Consider the following 8,017-nt stretch of genomic DNA (forward strand, 5'->3'; position numbering starts at 1 on the left):
AGTAGCAAAGTTCACAGAAAAAAATCCAGGTCAAACTCTTATCCGGTTGGAGAAATCTTTATTTTCATCTGCGGATAGCTCGTCAGCTCGGAGCATCGCAAGTATTGAGAGTACGAGGCCAAGACCTGATGGAACACAAAAGGGAGACCCGTCGTAGTGACGGGTTTCACACATGCGAACTTGCATATACGCGTGCGGACATCAACACACCGGCATGTGCTACGTTGGCTTACAAGGGAGTCCAGAACGACGGGATGATTGCCACGAAGATCCATGGTAGAAATGGCAAGAGGCAAAGGAGGGGGTCCGGAGGGTGTGGACGCCATTCAGGACGTTGGGAACGTGTAACGGTCGGACGCTGACGGATGTCTTGGCTGCCCTCTAAGACAATTGGTACAATTACCGTAGAAATGAATACTCCCATAGATTGCACGAGGACCAACCAATATCCGGATGTGAATGAAGCTCCAAACATCGCTGCCCCTCTATTTTCAAGTCCAGGCTTTTCCAACTGCTCCAACTGATCGTCAGAGGTGTTTCGATCAAAAAAATCTATTCCCCCTGAGGCTGCACTGAGCGAAGAGACTCGAAAGAAAATACACGAAGAGCGTCCAAGCATAACTTTTTACGCGAATTCTAAAAATTTGTTCAAGTCCGAATTGCCGTTTGCTCCATCAATTATTCAGCGATAACCTTAAATTGCAGCTTCCCTACCGATGCCCCCCCCCCCCCCCCGAATAAAAAGAGCAAAAAACATTTTTCCTGTTTTTTTTTCTTTCCCTTTGGACCTGCAACGGCTCGTCAACAACCCCTAACGGCGTGCTATGATGAAGAATTTCCGTTATTTGTGAGGCTGACTGTGTACGGCGAAGGATAAATCCCCACGTGCAAGAGAAACAGACAAAAGTGAGAGGGGAGCGAGATAGATAGAGACAAATGAACATGACGATGTAACAACGTAGGGCGTTCACGATGTCGTACCTACTGGTATATAAATTCTGTATACATCGTACATAGTAATGTAGTAATGGCCGGTTGTAGATGTGAGTCAGCGATATTGCGGAGAATAGCGAAGGAAAGGATGGCCTGCAGGGAAGGAATCCAGGCGCAGAATTTCCCAGCAACCCGGCAAAGCACGGCCGCCCTTCTCGAGGCGCGACGCGCGGATTGTGGTCAACGCTACGATTCGAAATACGAGGGCGACCGCGTCGGTGGCTCGAGCAGCAATAGCAACCGTCGCTGTTGCGCCGTTCACGAGCTTCGATCCTTACCACCGTTCGGGATCAATGCAGTTTCGGTGTCGATCCTTTTATCGAACATTCGTGAGTGACCCTTCGATTGGCAGACTCGAAATTTCAGCGATGAACAAACGACCTTCGGCTGCTCGCCAACGTTTTTCGAAACGATCATACGAAGATTCTTTGATTTACAGCCAAAATACTTTTCCCCTCTCACTACTCAAACGGGAAAACAAAAATTGATCTCGGGCTACAGTTACGATTAAAAGGATTTTTTTCCGCCGCTCGGAGATCCGGACCAATGTTATAATCCGGGTAATTCGACAGCCTCAGGCCAGGCCAATGATGCTAATTCGCGAATTTCAATCGTCGGTATGTGCGCATACTTTTCCCAATAACAACGCAAATTCTTGCGATTCCGAACGCAGTCTGCATTATTTAGCATATTAAAACACCCAACCTCCCAACGAAATTTCAGCTATTCCATGAAAATCTCGCGGTGAATGAAAAATGAAAAAAAAAATCTCGGCACACGTACATCGCTACGTTTAGATACGACGTACAAAATCAGTTTGAAAAATCCCTTGAATAATACGCTTTTCGACAATAATTACGTGTGCTTATTCACCGTCCATTCTCCTCGTATATTTGTACACAAATATATTTGCCGTAGCAATTTAAATACGGGCGTACCTTTTAAAAATGATCAGCGCACCCGCTCACACACGCGCACACACGAACGGACAATTTCCCCGCGTATATGTGGCTCCGCTCATAGTTTCGTTCTATGGGTTTGCGTTGCACTCGTATCGGTAAAATGGTTCCTCGTGTTGCCGCGTGCATTCTCTCGGAGCGAAAGTGCACTCGTGTGCTGTGTGTGTGTGTGTATGTGTGTGTGTGTGCGAAGCCATGTACAACTCACGTACGCAGGTATATAACGGGAGGCACATAGTCGAGAATTCGTACACAAGCGTGGCGCACACCGAGGCTCAACGACAGATAAACCGATTGTTTCATCTCGCTCGGTCTCGAGGGTTGATGAGAGTCGAGAATATTGGTCATAGCCGGACGGATGAGTGTGTATTGGGCGAGAGGAGGCTGGTGTTGGTTGCTTTTGAATTGGAGGATTCTGCTCGAGATGTGTGTGCGAGCTCGGGGTTCCATCAGGGCAGCGGTGGCCACTCAGCACGCTCGTCGCTGGACTCTAACAAAGCGAGATAGATATTGGCTGCGTTCGAGCGAGAGGAAACCAGCGTGGAGAACGAAGGGATGATGGGGATGAACGCATGAGAATGCTCGTCGGAGCAAGAGGGAGAGAAAGAGAGAGAGAGAGAGATCAGGGGTAAGCGCCAGCACCAGCACGACCGGCCCGTGCTGTCCGAGAGGGTTGGTACGGGTTTGGATGGTTTTGGTGAGGTGGCCGCGAGGCGCGCGGTGTGTGGCGAGGCGACCAACGAGGTGAGGTGGGGACGCCCGGCACGGGGCCACGGCGCAGTTGCTACTCAGACACGGGGATGCTCGCAATGCCTCTATCTAAGGTTATAACCAAAATCTCGGGATTAAATCGTGCTAATTGAATAATTCATGATTTTTTTCAATAATCGTTTGACGAGAGCGAGACGAGATTTTAAAAAGGCGCGATAACGTATCGTTTAAAGATGATTAGTTCGCGTGTACTGCGAGGGTGCAATCTCCTTGCGGGAAGGGGGGAGTGCCCTTCGTAGCAAAAGGAATCGAGTGGTTTCCCAACGGAGCTGGATTATATCAGGAATCGAAGCCATGATCGGAGCAGTGGAATTTCTTTAGTTTCTCCCTTCGTAACTCGCTTTTCGTTTGCTTTTTTTCGGCTCTCCCGGGGGTTTTCGTTGATGTGTGAGGTTGAAAGAGTGATTTCGACGGCGAGCGGACTCGGGTGAAAGCGACGGAGCGCGATTCCGCGTTCAGAAACGTCGTGGTTTTTGCTAAAGTGATGTTTTGCCTGAGGTTTTTTCGTCAGAGGGCCGCGATCGAAAGTCAGGCTGGGAAGTCCGAGGCGAAGATTCGAAAAAGTTTGCAAGACTCGCGACCTCTTACGTTGCACCGGTTAGCGGCACGTGGTTGCTCGTAAATGAACGCGAAAGGGGAAGAAAAGTGCGGAGAAAGCGACGCGGGAACGTGGTTACCCACGAGGAAGATTTCGCGCTGGAATGGGCCAAGTGGGAGGGGGTAAAGAGCCTTCGTGGACCCGCGTCTTAGCAGCGTACGGCGCCAAGAGGCTACAGACGCTCCGAAACGACGCCGCAACGCTGGCGCGAAAATAGCGAAAGGGAGTCCGCAAGAGACGCCGAGGATACGTTCCAGGGCGCTCAACGAAGTGGGGAGGGGCGCGGAGCGGGTGAACAGGCCTTTTGAACTAAGGGGTTGGGTGGGAGTCTGCCGACGCACCAAAGACGCTCATTCGTTCAGACGGTCACGTGGACCCCTTCTTACCGGGCTTTTTCAAACCGCGACTCCCCGGGATATTCAAATGATCCTTTCTCAGGTTTGCCGGAACGAAGCTCCGAGAGCTTATTGGTCCATGGAACTTCAGACCATTATTTGGGTTTACGTTCTTCGTTACTTTCCCGAATTTGAGCATTCTTCGTCCTCTTATTTTATTCCGCGCGATACCAAAATTGTTTTAGGGTGATTTTGAGGGGCCTGAGGAACCTGACTTTGGGCGTTGCACACTCGCGAATTCGATTTCTCGAACATTCCGTGCCCGTCGAATCAATCGAGATTCAATTTCTCCTCGCGCCATTCAATTTCAGAAATCTTTCGCTGCTATTTACAATTTGTAGAAAAATATTTAGGACTAGGCTCCGATCGTGCTTCGTGAGATGCAGCCAGCTTCTTGGGTACCCTCGAGGGCCTCCATCTGAACCGTCCGACCGGCCGTGCACGGTCCGGCATTTTCTTTTTCAGACGCGTCGCACTGTGTTGTTATGTGTTACAATAGTAATTATTTCATTGAAAAATTAATTTCCGCCGTTTGTAAAGGAACATTACAACAACCAAAAAATCAGTACCATACCGTATATAAACGCACACGTCACACACGTATAAATACCGAATTTTTGTCTGTGTAATAAAACAAAAGTCTGATAAACAACTCAAATTCTGAAACCTTTCGAAACCAAAAATATATCAAAAAGATTAACAAAACAAACCAAACAAAAAAAAAACGAAAAACAATAAATTCAATCGAAAAAGCAAAAAGTAAAACGGAAAAAAAGATCGCGCGCCAAATATATTTATAATTCATCATCGTTGATTTGCCGGAACTTTTGTCTCATTTCGAAATTTTGAAAAATAAACGAAAACAAGAAAAAAAAAACAAAAAAAAACCAAAAAAAACGACGAGTGATAAGAAGAAACTAAAAACAAAAGAAAGAAAAAAATCCAAAAAAAAATCGAAGCCTAAAAGTGAGTGGAAAGCGAGGACGAGCGAGAAGGAAGAACAAAATTATTAACGAAAATAAAAAAGGAAAAAAAAATTTTGAAAAAACAAGGAGAAAGCATTGCCTTAGAAGAAAAATACAAACCTACACGTACGGTCAAGGAACAAAGGGAGGAGAAACAACAAAGCTGCAAACAAACAAAAACCTAACTCTTTAGACGAATAAAATTGTAAAGATATGACTAAAGTATATTTTTAACAAGTTTTGAGAAAAATCTTTAGATTTTAAAAGCGGGGGGTAAATTTAAAAGAAAAGAAGAGAAAAAGTAAATTCGTCGGGGAATAAAAAAAGTACGAGGGAACAGAAGAAGACAAAAAAAGAAAAAGTCTCGAGAGAAAATAAGGAAGGAAAAAATAAAAACTAAAGAGATATGAAGAAATGATAAAATTCTTAATAACTAAAAATGTGATCTAAAAAAGTCGTTGCTACCAAGAGAGCCTTATGTCCTTGTTTCAGTTAGTTCGGTTCAAAACGTGAGTACAAACAATGAATTTCAACAACATTTTTTATTAACTATATACAATTATTCTATGCTACTAATTACATGTTTCTGTAAACAAATCCAATTATATATTCAGCTATTTTACGATTGGGTATGACTCAAGTACGAAAGCCACAATTATTCACGCTACAAATCAGAGAACGCTGACGTTGCAAGAGCAAATTGAAATGACGGATTTCCCATGAGAAAAGAAATATCAACGAGCCTCTCTCGAAGCCCCAACGTTCAACCCCCTTTCCGTCGACTTGTCTGAAATTCTCAATTTTTTACTGCCCAGCGGTGAGATTCTGCTCTCGATCGAATCGAATCGAGTCGTTCAGTTGTTGGTGGCCCTTAAAATTTGCCCCCTTCTTGTTTCGCCCTTCATTGTCTGTTTTTAACAACAATGGTTTCGTTTCATCAATACTCCATTGAACGAACGAATGCACCTGCAGGTTCGTTTAATCGCTACACAGTCACAAACCGTTGATGACGATAATTTTTAGTTACCTGGTCCCATAAAACAAAAATTGCAATGACGGAGGAACGGCTCTCGACGCATCATTGAAAATCAGTGACCCGGGACAAGGATTTAATGTTGAGTTAAATTCTCATGATTGCAAATGCACACAAGGGTGAATAATTTCAATGTAAATAAGGCTCTGCAATCGCCCCCATTCCCAATAATTCTGTACTTTTGTATCCCTTTGACTGAATTTCGTTCGCAGCGAAAGATTTTTTGATGTTTGATAAAAATGAACGAAGCGGTGGGCAGGCAGGCAGGCAGGCAGACATCGGCAAAGATTTAGCCCTCGCATGGCGCCGGAATAGTTGTTGGACCGAAGCGATGACCATCGCTGCTAGGCGATGACGATGATTCCCCACCATTTTGAAACTAAATGCCTCCCGTATTGATCCCCTCGAAACACCAGACTCTTCAACCGCTCTCTCCCTCTCGGTGTCTCTCTTTCTCTCTGTTTCCCCCTTCACACGTATATACCCGTTCCGCAATTACCCTGGAAAACATAAACGGAATTGCAAAATCATTCGGTAACTCGCCATCGAGGCTGGAGTAGGGATAGAATGATTACATTTCTACATGCAAGTATATCGGTAGGTACGTATGTGTGTACCGGATATGCACACATGTAACTCTTTCCATGGTGCTGGGAAAAAGGGGTTGCCGTTTGTCCGCTGCACCCAAACAGGCAAAGAGATTCCAGGAGTGTTGTTTTGAATATTCATCAAGAGGGCGAGGCATTTGTAATTTTTCTTGTCATCGATAACGCCGAACTTGATTTAATTTTTTTCTATTAAAATTCCCTTGATTCAGGTTGTTTATAAAAAATCATAGGAGCGAGTCCGACAGATTTTTTCACCTCTTTCGTCTAGTTTCCCTCGCCGAATTCCTATTTAGAGTAAAAATATTGAAAATCTCACTAAAATCTTGTGTCCCCCGAGAGAATTTGATAAAACTACAGTCCCAGAGGTTTTGACTGCCCGGTTTTTAATCGAGTCGAAAATCCTAGGAGACGCCTACGCCGATGACGATGACGCCAGAAGGGTGCTGAGAGTCGGCAATGAGGGTGGTGTTGGTAGCCGAGAAATGGAGGTTCGAGGGGGTGAAGAAGGGTCGTGGAGGATGGACAAGGGAGCGCGGAGCGCGAGAAGGAAGGAGGCAAGGAAGCGTCGCACCGAGGGGTAGTTTTCAAGGGAGAGTGAGAGAGAGAGAAAGAGAGAGAGAGAGAGAGAGGAGTGAGGTAGGGGTCCGATGGCGACCACACCAGCCAGGGCAACACGCTGCAACGCAGGCAACCCTGGCATTTTATTTTCCACACACCACGCGTATTGATCCCGGAGTCATTCAAAATGGCGGCCGTGCGGAGTCAGCCAATGACTGCCTGAATCGATGACTGCAGCACGGAACCGCCACCACCCCCGGTCCTCGAGACCGGACGATGCGGACTGCGGGGCGGGGGGCCAATGGGAGAAGGCTCGTTCCCTCCAAACTATATAATGTTCCAACACGCTCGCTCCTCTCTCTCTCGCTCGCTCTCTAAATTCTACTCTAATACTAGTGCAGCACAAAATCCACCGTAGGCACATAACGTCCATGGTGTACGTTCCTGGATATGGGGTACCTTGGCACCATCTCTTTCTCTCCCTGCTCCTCTCCCTCCACATTCGCGCATATATCACTAAGAAGGATAGAGCGCGATAGCGGGGCGCGTACACACCTTACGAATACATAGAAATAGATACCGAAGCGATTCGCAACCTGGACTTGGAACATAACAATCGTGATGACGCGTATATACGTACACGCGCGGACCACGGTTGAGCGTCGCCGTCGTCGTCCTCCTCCTCCTCCTCCTGGAACAGGCTGTGTATTGCGATCGAGACTGGAACACGAATGTGTCGCCATTTCTCGTATACCACGTGTCCCTGTACCGCGCCCTGTAGATGCATTTTCCAAACTCTCCCTTCACCCCCTCCGCCGTTGATCTCTTTCTCTCTTCGTTATACACACCGATATGAGGCCCACATCCACCGGCGCCCCCGCGTGCGAAGAGAGAGCTTCCGCGATGTTCGATGCAACGCTTTCGAAGAGAGGGAAGAGAGAGCGAGAGGAGCGCCACGTCGATGACCCGGACGCCCGGATCATTCGGTACACCTTCGGCTGGGATCCTCGCTCCACGAAAGGGGCTCGCGTCCAACAGGGTGCGGGTTCACCCTGAATCGACGATGGCGCACTAAAGCCTATGGGAAAGATCATGAAAATATACGACACACCCAATTTTCGATACTCTTTCGCCCCC

At 46.8% G+C, this 8,017-nt stretch overlaps 1 long non-coding RNA gene across 1 annotated transcript; it reads right to left on the reverse strand.

Moving 5' to 3' along the window:
* Positions 1-5,208: 5,208 nt before the first annotated feature.
* LOC122413978 (uncharacterized) lies at positions 5,209-7,770 on the reverse strand. Its single transcript, XR_006261674.1, has 2 exons — positions 7,521-7,770; positions 5,209-6,214 (listed from the first exon to the last, which is right to left on the reverse strand). It is a non-coding gene; the product is annotated as an uncharacterized lncRNA (long non-coding RNA).
* Positions 7,771-8,017: the final 247 nt, after the last annotated feature.

The sequence above is a fragment of the Venturia canescens genome, chromosome 7 (assembly GCF_019457755.1).
Source record: "Venturia canescens isolate UGA chromosome 7, ASM1945775v1, whole genome shotgun sequence".
NCBI lineage: Eukaryota > Metazoa > Arthropoda > Insecta > Hymenoptera > Ichneumonidae > Venturia > Venturia canescens.